The 10,957-nt window shown below is 32.8% G+C and overlaps 1 long non-coding RNA gene across 8 annotated transcripts; it reads right to left on the bottom strand.

Moving 5' to 3' along the window:
- Nucleotides 1-2,510: 2,510 nt before the first annotated feature.
- On the bottom strand, nt 2,511-8,204 carry LOC132645178 (uncharacterized). Of its 8 annotated transcripts, none has more exons than XR_009584023.1 (5): nt 7,840-8,204; nt 6,938-6,995; nt 6,663-6,827; nt 6,472-6,556; nt 2,511-2,782 (listed from the first exon to the last, which is right to left on the bottom strand). It is a non-coding gene; the product is annotated as an uncharacterized LOC132645178 (long non-coding RNA). The 8 variants fall into 8 exon arrangements; XR_009584021.1 differs by having other exon boundaries at nt 6,663-6,843; XR_009584020.1 differs by having other exon boundaries at nt 7,289-8,204.
- Between the last annotated feature and the right edge of the window lie 2,753 nt (nt 8,205-10,957).

Consider the following 10,957-nt stretch of genomic DNA (forward strand, 5'->3'; position numbering starts at 1 on the left):
AATCCCAATTATTACCAAGAATACCGGCCCGTTATTGCCATTTCGATTTGGCCCAATTGTTTAATGATCCCCTGTATATTGTGCTTACAAAGTCCATCTGCATGATGCATCATTAAGTACTGACTTTTAAAAAAATCTCACTCAAGATTTGGATAAAATGAACCTCACTTTTGGTTTGAAATATTATACTTTTATTAATATTTTAATTTTTACGATATGTATTGTTTTATAATATTCTATAATCGCTCATTTAATTTGTAATTAATTATGTAAAAAATAACTAGAAAAATCAGTCATTTATAAGAAATCCAAAGTTGGCTGATGAAAAACAACGAAACCAATAATTAGGAATTACAACGCATGCAATTATGTTACATATCTCAGAAATTGGACCATGATTTTAAGATTAAAAAAGGAAATACCAAACTTGTTGGCTAATTATTAAAAGATAAAAAAGGAAATACCAAACTTGTTGGCTAATTATTAAATTCTTTTAACTCCTTTTTGTGCATTTTTCATTTGATCTATTCTTTCCCTCCTAAACATGACTTTGTAATTTCTTTTATTATAATTGAAGAAAAAGAAAGAACGAACGAAAGGAAATATATTTTGATATTTTGGTTTTGGAGGAGAGGAGGAAGCGTTTGAGTAGATATATATTAGTAATAACTAATCATTTCAGAATAATACAAGTAGATTTAATAGCTCTATACCAAATGTATCTCATAAAGATAGTTTGTTTCTACCAGAATGGTATGTTTGCATGGAAAGTAATATCATAATTGGATTTATTGTAATTACCAGGTTTAACGACACAACCTAGTAATCACACAGTTTGATAATTAAAAAGTTCTGTTCGTTGGTCATAACGTAATTACAATCTAATTAAAAGCATAATGTTTGGCTGCACAAATCTAATTATACAGTGATCTTCTAAATTTTAAAAATAAATTTAATTATAAAAAACTAAACGTTAATGTTTGACAAATATGCCATCTTATGAGAAATATTATTAAGTTTTTTATATTACTAGGTAATCAGGATACTTTTTTTTGTTGTTGAAAAAGAAGTATCAAATAATTACATATTTGTAACTAATATTGCAAAACATAATTGATATAGTTTTCAAATAAATTGTTTCTTAGTTGAATTAGTTAATTAAAAGTCTAACTAAGAACACATATTGCAAGAACATCTTGGACTGCATATTTTACAAAAAAAAATATAGACAACCGTAAATTTTAACATTGTACAAATATTCGATAAAAGGTAATCTATCAATGATCTGGCATTTCTCAGTATGAGTCAAGTTTGTCTAAACCAAATTCAACATGGAAATCCAATTTTAATGACTTCACTCATTATAAGTCAAGTTTGTAGCTAGATGACTCTTTATTTCTTTGACTAGGAGAAGTAATTTCAAAAATCAGAATAATGCTCATCGAAGCAAATTTCGTTGTCGCTAGAGGTGTCAAATAGCGGATTGGGTCAAATTTGAAGGGTCAAATGGGTTGTCTCAATAGACGGGTCAAGACTCAACCCACCAAAATTATTTGGATCTAAATGGATTGAGCCATAATGGGTCAACTTACGAGTCATAACTCAACCCATCCAAATAACATTTACTGAAAGTGAAGCAATAGTAACATGGAAATGCCCTCCATGACCATGAATAGCACGAATTGACAGATCACTTGGTTATAATCATAGGGTGTGAATCATGATTAATAAGTTAAATAGAACTAGGTTCTCTGTACTAAAAATTCTCATTTTAAAGGGCATTACTTTTTGAATTTGAAAAGATTCAGTACCATTTACATTTTAAAGGGCTCAGGAGTTATATATCCAAATTTGGCGTCTTGTATATTTTATTAGTAAAATAATCCACTTACTAATTGAGTATGGACCTAAGTGGTTTGCAGATTTGTTTGACTCAAAAAATTAAGAGTTAATGGCTAAAACCTCCTAAATTATCACGTTTTTACAAGTTTTAATTTAAATTATGCTTTGTTTTTGTTACCAAAATTAATATATCCAGTATGTTCTCACAAGTGCGATCCGGAAGTGTACGCAAATCTTGCTTTGCGGGGTCACTACAAAAAATGCGCATTGTAGCCACGGTCAAGCCGTGGCTACATTAAGCTAAAACCGTGGCCATACCATGTTACCCACGGTCAGTTAGCCACGGTTGGGTCCGTGCACAGCAGAGGCATCGCGAGTAAGTTAGCAACGGTTTTGCTGTCCGGGGTAACATTTCATTACCCACAGTTACATTTCTGGGTAGCTACGGTTAAGACGTGGCTAATTATTATTGATGAAAAATAAATTATATTCGAATCTCGAAATTTGCCACACACACCGTGGCTAAACTGATGTGCTGGAAAAAAATTGTACGCTTACCGTGGCTAAATTTTACTGCTTTTTTTAAAAAAATATATATATATATATATATTTCAAGAATTCCCGGTAATTACACATTATTAAGAGATATAGATACTAATAAAAGCATATCCCAAGAAGCAAATCATTTGCTAAAATTGATGAAAGTTTCATAACTTGAAGAGACGGTCTTTTACATTTGCCTTTGAAGTTCCATCCTACATTGATGCAGTTCACCAACTTGAGCCTTTAATATCTAAATCTCTTGTTTCATCTCTTTCATTTCCTTCTGGGTGGAATTCATCCAACTCTTGCCTACACATTTGCTGACTTTCTTTATGTCCTGTGATTTAGTCCTCTGGTAAATTGAACTAGCTGAAGTTAGTGGCCTTGTCCTATTGACCTGTTCAAAAAGTATAAATTGTACATGCAAATCAACTGTGTGGATAGTGTGATTTGGAGTTAGCTGATAGTGTATTTGACTAGATCACTCATTTTTTTAAAAGGTATTAAAGAGAATTCATGTCAAGTTTATAGGAACCGTAAGGAATGACTCAAAAATCCACTTAAAACAACTTAACTGAGGAGTGAAGCAGCTGACCAACAGGATATCGATGAGAGTGGTATGTGAGACCAAGCCAATTCGATTAATGTGAGACAACATTCCAATACAATATTAACTTTAATTTTAATAGTAGTTTGAAAGTTTTTACTTGGCTATATGGCTAGATTTAGTAAACATACATGTGTACTCTTCTTTTAAGTATTAAAGGTTCAGATAAAAAGAATATACTCTATCAATATCAGTAGGATTCGAACGTCTAAAATGATGAAGTCCCACGGAAACAGCTGTAGAAGGAACGTAAGTCAAGGAACAATTTGAAATAAACAACTTCCGACAGAGAAAATACATAAATCAAAAGGGGCAAAGTGCGAGGTCCCAGGTTTCGTTAGGGAGAGAAAACGTATGTACATAGATCACTTCAGAGCTAAATCAAATATACCAAGACATGTCGCATTATTAGGATACTTCACTCATGATAATGCAACCAAATTTTACTTATCAGATCAGCTTAAAAGTAGAGCTGGTTAATGAATAATGAACTAAAAGCTTTACATAAACCTTTTGATACTCTTATGTTCTCAAACGTTTCCCGAATATAGTTAGAAAAACACATCTATTGGCTATTAGTATCAACACTTCAAAATAAAGGATGCATGTGGAACATAACCTAGACAGGATCTTAAACAAAAACAAACTAAATGGAGTGATTTTCCATTAATATCTTGTGCACATGATCGTATATTTCTCAACAAAACTAATTCTTATCCATCTAGCTAGTTCTAAAGTGATGAGAAAATTGGGACACCGGTTAAGTTATTTACGGCATCGACAAAAAATTAGCCGGAAATCTTTGTTTTTGTTGCTAATTTCTGGTATCTGTACAATTAGGAGTGACCAAAGAGAACTTGAGGGTGAAGTATTTGTGGCTGTTTTACTTCTTCAGTGTTCATAAGGGCAAAGTTAAGAGGTTTATGGTGGCTAATCAAAATGTTGACGTTGTAGTGACAACTCCTACAATGCACAGCTAACAAAGTGATCCTTCAAAGTTTAAAAAGAATATAAGCTCTCCAAACTCAATTTCTACAAAGTCAATATTCATAAACATAAAATTTTATGTGAAATATTCCTGTATCCCTTTCCTTCACAGCCTTCACCCAAAACCTCTTCCATAAGTGTCACGACCCAAACCGGAGGGCCATGACGGACACCCAGGCCCTTATCTGTCGAGCACCGCTAATCATGTTTTCATATCATAAACATGAGTGGACCTCGAGGGTCATTAGATGGAAATATGCTAGATCATAAGAGAAATATGCTGAAAAAGGGTTGAGCCTGAAAAGACATACTATATAACTATGCTAGACAAAATTGTGCAAACTAACAAGGTCATCATGGAATACTATACAGCAAAAATATGTGTGTGTGTGTGTGTGGGGGGGGGGGGGGGGTGTGTGGATACAACGTCTAACTATAACATGACTGTCTACAAGCCTCTACTGGAGTATATGACATAATAAGGTCGGGACAGGGCCCCGCCATACCCGTACACACACAAAAGTATAACGTAACAAAAACACAACAACAAGTCCGAAACAAGAGAAGTGCTCCGATATTAGCTAAACAGCAACCTACCGGGACGGATCGTCAACCTGTCTACCTGAACCTGCGGGCATGAAACGCAATGCACCCAGAAAAAGGACTTCAGTACGGACAAAGTAAGGATGAAATGAATGCAACATGTATGTTTGAACTGCCTATAAGGGCCAATGATATGCATAAATATTGTGCATGCATGCATGGGGGTCATACATATATATATGAGATAGCATTTCATCAACAAGTGACTATATGAATCATACTGAATCTAAAGAAGGACTTGCTGAAAACGACATTCTAGAATATGAATCAACATGGAAACTAAGAATAGAACCTTTATGGAGTAACGTTTACGTTCCGTTCATAAGGATCATGCTAAAAGAAGGAAAGTTAGCCTTAACATACCTCAAGTCGTCAACAAAATCCTACAATGAAACTGTCGGGATAGTATTCCAATCTCCTTAATACAGCACACCTAACAGTCAACAACACAACAACAACCTCATATAAGTCTCTTTACATCACCACTCACCCCAAGATTTACATCAAAATAACCCAATATACACTTTGTATACAACACTTATACACTTTCTTCTTTCAATTATAACAAGTATAACATCCTTAATACAATCTCAACACCAACTATTATCCTTACAAGAAGGTTTTAGCTCAAAACACATTAACACTATGACTCGAGTTAGATTACATCTCAACATAAACTCAAATTCATATTTGAACCTTCCTTCCAATTCCTTTCCCTCCAAACCTAGCATAGCCATCACACAAACTCATAAACATGGAGTTAAGATAGAATCTCACCTCAAAACTCAAGAATACATCAATTCCAAGAGTGCTTCACCTTGAAGTATCCTCCAACCACTACCAAGAGGAGAAACAAGCTTCCGTAATCACTCTAGAACCTTTAAACACTTGATCTTCTCTTTTGATCCTTGATTTTTCTTAGGAGTTTGACTAGATATGATGGGGAGAGTTTTCTAGAATGTTGAATATCAGGGAAAGTGGAGAAAATGAGTTAAAATGAAGGGTATACGAATTATATAAAAAAAAAAAACATAACTGAGCCAACTTAAAAATACAGCCACAAGTACGGACATATTTTTAAATATGGTCCGTATCTTGGACCGTAATTCTCAGGCTAAAAATCATCTACTCTGCCTAAGGAAGTACGGACTGTATTTCCAAGTACGGTCTGCATTTTCTATATACAGTCCGTATTTATGCTTGCCAAAATCAACTTTCGACGAAAATTATTCTCTTTTTTTCATTCATCCTCTAATCCTTCCAACACATGTCAATCATGAACTTAAACCTTAGTATACTCAAGATGAACACGTCTAATCTCATATAACCTCGAAGATAATTCCGCTTCCCAAATCTAAAGCAATCAACTCACGAAGAAATTTAACGTACGAAAGTACAGGGTGTACAATAAGAGTGCGTACTGGTACCCAGGTATCTATTGATTTCCCTTTATATATTTATTACGTTTGGTGCTTCAGGTTTATGATATTGATTTATACCACTATGTTTCTAACACTGTAAAGGATTCCAGTAATCCAAATATTAATTTGTTAATAACTTCTGAGGGAAGAAACTCAAACAACATGTGCAGGGGATAAAAACTCACCATAACTAAGAAATACAGCAAACAACAGAGAGGAAATGGAACAAAGTAGTTAAATATTGAAAAATAGCACCCAAAATGATGGCTTAGAAACAAGAGCAACAGAAAACAAATTACAGAGATTAGTGTGAAGAAAATAGTAGGAACTTTGAACTTGGATTTAATTTCTTCTAATACATATGTGATCTCAGTTTCTCGTTAATACAAACAAAATCAATATTCCGAATCTCAAATATGGGATAAATACACTGTAAAAGTACATATAGAAGAGATAATAGAGACTTACAAAGATGTGTTATCCAGGGTTTAGGCCATGAGAGAGAGCATTTCCTGTTGTACGATCAACTGCATACCGTTCTGCTTATATAAGACTGCAAAAAATGACTTATGAATATATACATTCTTGTGTAGACATACAAAGACCGTTCTATTTTCAACCTCACTAAATGTTATAGTTAGCAACAATCAACTGCATACCACCATATCAAGTGACAGCTTGTCGAGTTCGAGCATCTTGCACTGACAATTTGCCTCTAAAACATCATAAGGCCACATAAAAGGGAAAGTAAGCACCTTCATACGAAGAAATGGTTGTTTGAGAACCTCATCAGGAATCACGACTCACTAGCTTGAATCTCTGTTCTAATCATCAAATGAACTCAAAAAAAAAAAAGTTGCTTTCAAGCTACTATTGTTGATTCTTAATCTCAAATTTCTACAATTTACAGACTCCTCAAAGAAACTGCAAATACCTGGAGAGAAATGAAACCAAATGCTTGGCCTTCAAACAAAATTGCCAGACCTTAAAACCTGAAAAAAGAGGAGAGGATTAACTTGATTTTGCATTCTCGGAATAAGGTCAAACAGAAAATGATTTAACTATCCTCTGAAAACAAAAAGTTTTCTGGTTTACACCAAAAAATGAAGAGAAATTTGGCAACAATGTATCTATCCTTTAGGAATTCCCAAACATAAACAATGTAAATTTGGCAAACATAAAATTGAAGCAAATCAACTATTGCAACATCAATAGGTATTCAAAATTGTTATACCCACACATTTAGATGAAATTAGCAAAAACCCCAAAACAAAAAATGCAGTACCATATGGTGAAGTATAGCAACTTTGAAAATTTTGCTGGAATAACCTCTTTAAAACCTCTCAAATCCCAGTTAACAGATTTGAGGGAGTTGACTCCTTTTTGCGGTTCTTTTTCTTTCTTCTTTTGTTTGTATATACAAACAATTTCAATTTTTTATTAGTAATGAGACAAATAATCACAATTTCAGATGTTATAGAGATAATTATATTTTTGTAATTAAAGATATCATTTCCCCCTAAACTTAGCCACACAACTCACTTTAGCAACTAAACTTTACTAGCATTTAAACACTCCTAAAAAGTGGACTCACCTTCTAAGTAGCGAGTGAGATAAGCAAAAACATAAATTAAAAACTGACAAAATCATACACATGTCATTTTCTTAGTGGTTAACATATAATCAACACTCTTAATATTCTTTCTTGATTCTTTTTTAATTATACGAATTTTCTTTGTTTTGACTTTTGAGACAAATGAATTTGTGGGTCCCAATTTTTCTTTAACTTTTTAAGTTTTCTTTCTCTTTAGTTATTGTCTTCTCCAACAACAGTACCTTCTTGTCCGTTGCCACAACCTCATCCATCCATTCACACTTCATTGTCATGACCACCATTGTTGAATTAAATGTTGGAGAGAAATAAATTGATTAATTAGAAATTAGTCGCATATTACCACACCTAATTACTCAAAGAACCCAACAGTACCCATGTTTTTTTTTTTTTCGTTTTTAATGTGAAGCACTACAACAGAAAGAAAGAAGCAAGTTTGAAATGGATGCAAGAATCAGTCAAACACAGGAAACAAGAAGTTCCAGCAGCTAGCAGCAGCCTGGATCCAAAGCTTAGGAATGCGGAGATGAGCAAAATGATAATCAGTTGATAATCCGTGGGAGAGCGCGGGGGTGGTGGGTGGGGTGGGGGGGTGGGGGAGCAGCAAGAAGAAGGTGGGTTTGGTTGTTTGGTTGGGGGTGGGGGTGGGGGTGGAGTGTGAAGAAGAAGGAATGGAGAAGGTGAGTTTGGTTGGGGGCGGGGATGTGAAGAAGAAAGAATGGAATTGGGACTTTTTAAAAAGAAAAAAGATGAATGAAAATACAAAAACTAGAAAAAAGAGTAAAAATTTAAAATTTAATCGATTATGACTGGCACCGACGTGGCGGAAAGTATTCTACACAGCCCATTGTCAGATTGGTCTGGGTAACGTAAGGTTGAGTTTAATTCATGCATAAGTTGTTTAGGGGTAAATATTTATAAGTAAAGTTTAGTTGCTAAAGTGAGTCATGCGGCTAAGTTTAGGAGTGAAAAGATATCTTTTCTCTATTTTTTACTTAAACAATGAAAAAATAACCAAATTCAATGTGAACTCAGTGAATGACTTCTACAATTCAAAATAGGCATTTAAATTAGGCCTAGCAAAAATTAAAGTTATTAAATATGAATTAACACTATAACTAAAAGCCTGAAATAGACTAAAAGAGTAACAACAAATTAAATACATACAATTTTATGTTTTTCCTGTTGAGATCTTCAGAACTTAATTTCTTTCCCGTCTCATACTGCCGACAACTATCGGAAACTCAATGTCATCTTAAAAGAAAAAATGATAAAAGAGATTCTACACGAACATGCATTGCAAAAAACAAACTCGAAAGATTCTACAATCATGTGCATCAAAAAATTAACTCGAAAGAGTTACCTCCATTTTGCAAATTTTCACTTTATCACGTGTGATTTACCCTCTGACTCAACCTACAATCAAAAGAGATTCTACCACAATGTACATTACAAAAAAATAACTACCTCAAAAGATTCTTACCTTCAATTTGTAAACGTTTACTCTCTCCTGTGATTTATCCTCCGACCAATCTACAACCATTTTCATTCACATAAAAAAAAAAGTACTTAAATTTTGTATTTTCAAAAATGAAATCAATTCCTATATGAAAAAACTCACTATAATATTGATTGTAGATAAGTTAAATAAGAAGAAAATGAAGGGCAAAACTAGCAAAAATGGCAAAAAGAAAAAAAGGCAACAAAAAAAGAGAAGAATCTTCCTGGGCAGAGATTTTGACATGTGAAGAAAGAAATGATAATGCTAAATGAAGAATATAGGGAAATGCACTAAATAGGATATGTTTTATTAGTTATAGTAACCAATACAATTTGTAACGTATGAGTAATACAAATAGAAAGAGTAACTTATGTTGAGTGATTGTAATAAAATTAGTATTAAGTTCATAATTAATTTTCATAAAAGTATTTCTTAAAACTGGAAAGAATAGTTCTTTTTTCAATGGAAGAATACATAACTCAAGTACGAATAAGAGGAAGTAAAAGGAAAAGGCCAAAAAAAAAAAAAAGAAATAGAGGAAAAAATGAAACCTCAACTATTTCACTTAACTATTGCATGAAGTTATGGCAGTAGGAACAAACATCTATATACCTTTAATTTGTAACAAATAGTATTAAATACATTAATTGTCATAAAAGTATATTTTAAAACTGGCAAGAATGGATAACTCAAGCAAGAATAAGAGGAAGTATAAAAAAACAAATATTCTAATTCCAATTTTCTTAAATGCCTTTTCAATTTAATTGAGCAATGAATGTGGATAATTACAGCCTTATTGACAAAGTAATTTTAAAGTCAATCAAATATTTTGAGGGAAATATAAGAGAAATGTCAAAAATTTGACTAAAAAAAAAAAAAACAAATACCAACCGTGGCCTAGATGAATGTAAATAGTCGACATTAAAAAAAGAATAAAGAGTAACGTGAGAAGTTGTAATAGAAATAAGGTATATTGAATAATTATACTAAGTGTAATGTAAAGCTAGGCATTAGAGAAGTGATGTGTCACCTCTCTTTGGCCAAGAAACACAATTATCTTTTTTTTTCCTTCCTTTTTTTGGCCTTTTCCTATTTTTCTCATTTAAAAAAAAAAACACAAAAATCAATCATTTAACTCTCTTAATTATCTATTAATTATGTTAAATACGTGCTTATTACATCTGTACAAAAATTCACACTCCAACACAATTAGCTACGTTCTAATTCAATATGTAGAACACCATGCTTGTGGAGGAGTAAATGGCAGAAATTTTAAATTGTAATAAACTCACCTTTTAAGAAATAAGAAGTTATGGAGATGAAAAGTTATGAGTTATGAAGATAAGCTACATAATATCCATGCATACCACAAATAACGGTCACGACTTTATCAGTTTTCAATGTTTTGCAAGCATTATGGGTGCTTTAATTAACCTATAAATGGGTGGTTTAGTATTCCAAATATCTATGCTACAAATAAAGATCCCACGACTGTATCAGCAACATTCTATAACAATTTGTGCATTTAATGTGTGGTAATGAGCTGAGGATAGGAGGTAAAAACGTTACTCCTACTATGATTCTTCTCCCTTCCCTTTAACTTTTTTTTTAATTATAAAAGGATAAAAAGACAAGAATTAACCTATTCCTCATACTGCCACGCTATTCATATATGCTTCATCCATTATAGCTCCAACGGTGAACTGGACATTCTCCAGCATGAAGTTCACCGTAACATTTATTTTTTATTTTTTTAACTTTGCATAGTAACAATTTTTTGTGAGGTTTATGTGTTAGTGAATATTTTATCTTGGTTGGACTTATTTTCATATGCTATCTTC

The sequence above is a fragment of the Lycium barbarum genome, chromosome 6, assembly GCF_019175385.1.
Source record: "Lycium barbarum isolate Lr01 chromosome 6, ASM1917538v2, whole genome shotgun sequence".
Lineage (NCBI taxonomy): Eukaryota > Viridiplantae > Streptophyta > Magnoliopsida > Solanales > Solanaceae > Lycium > Lycium barbarum.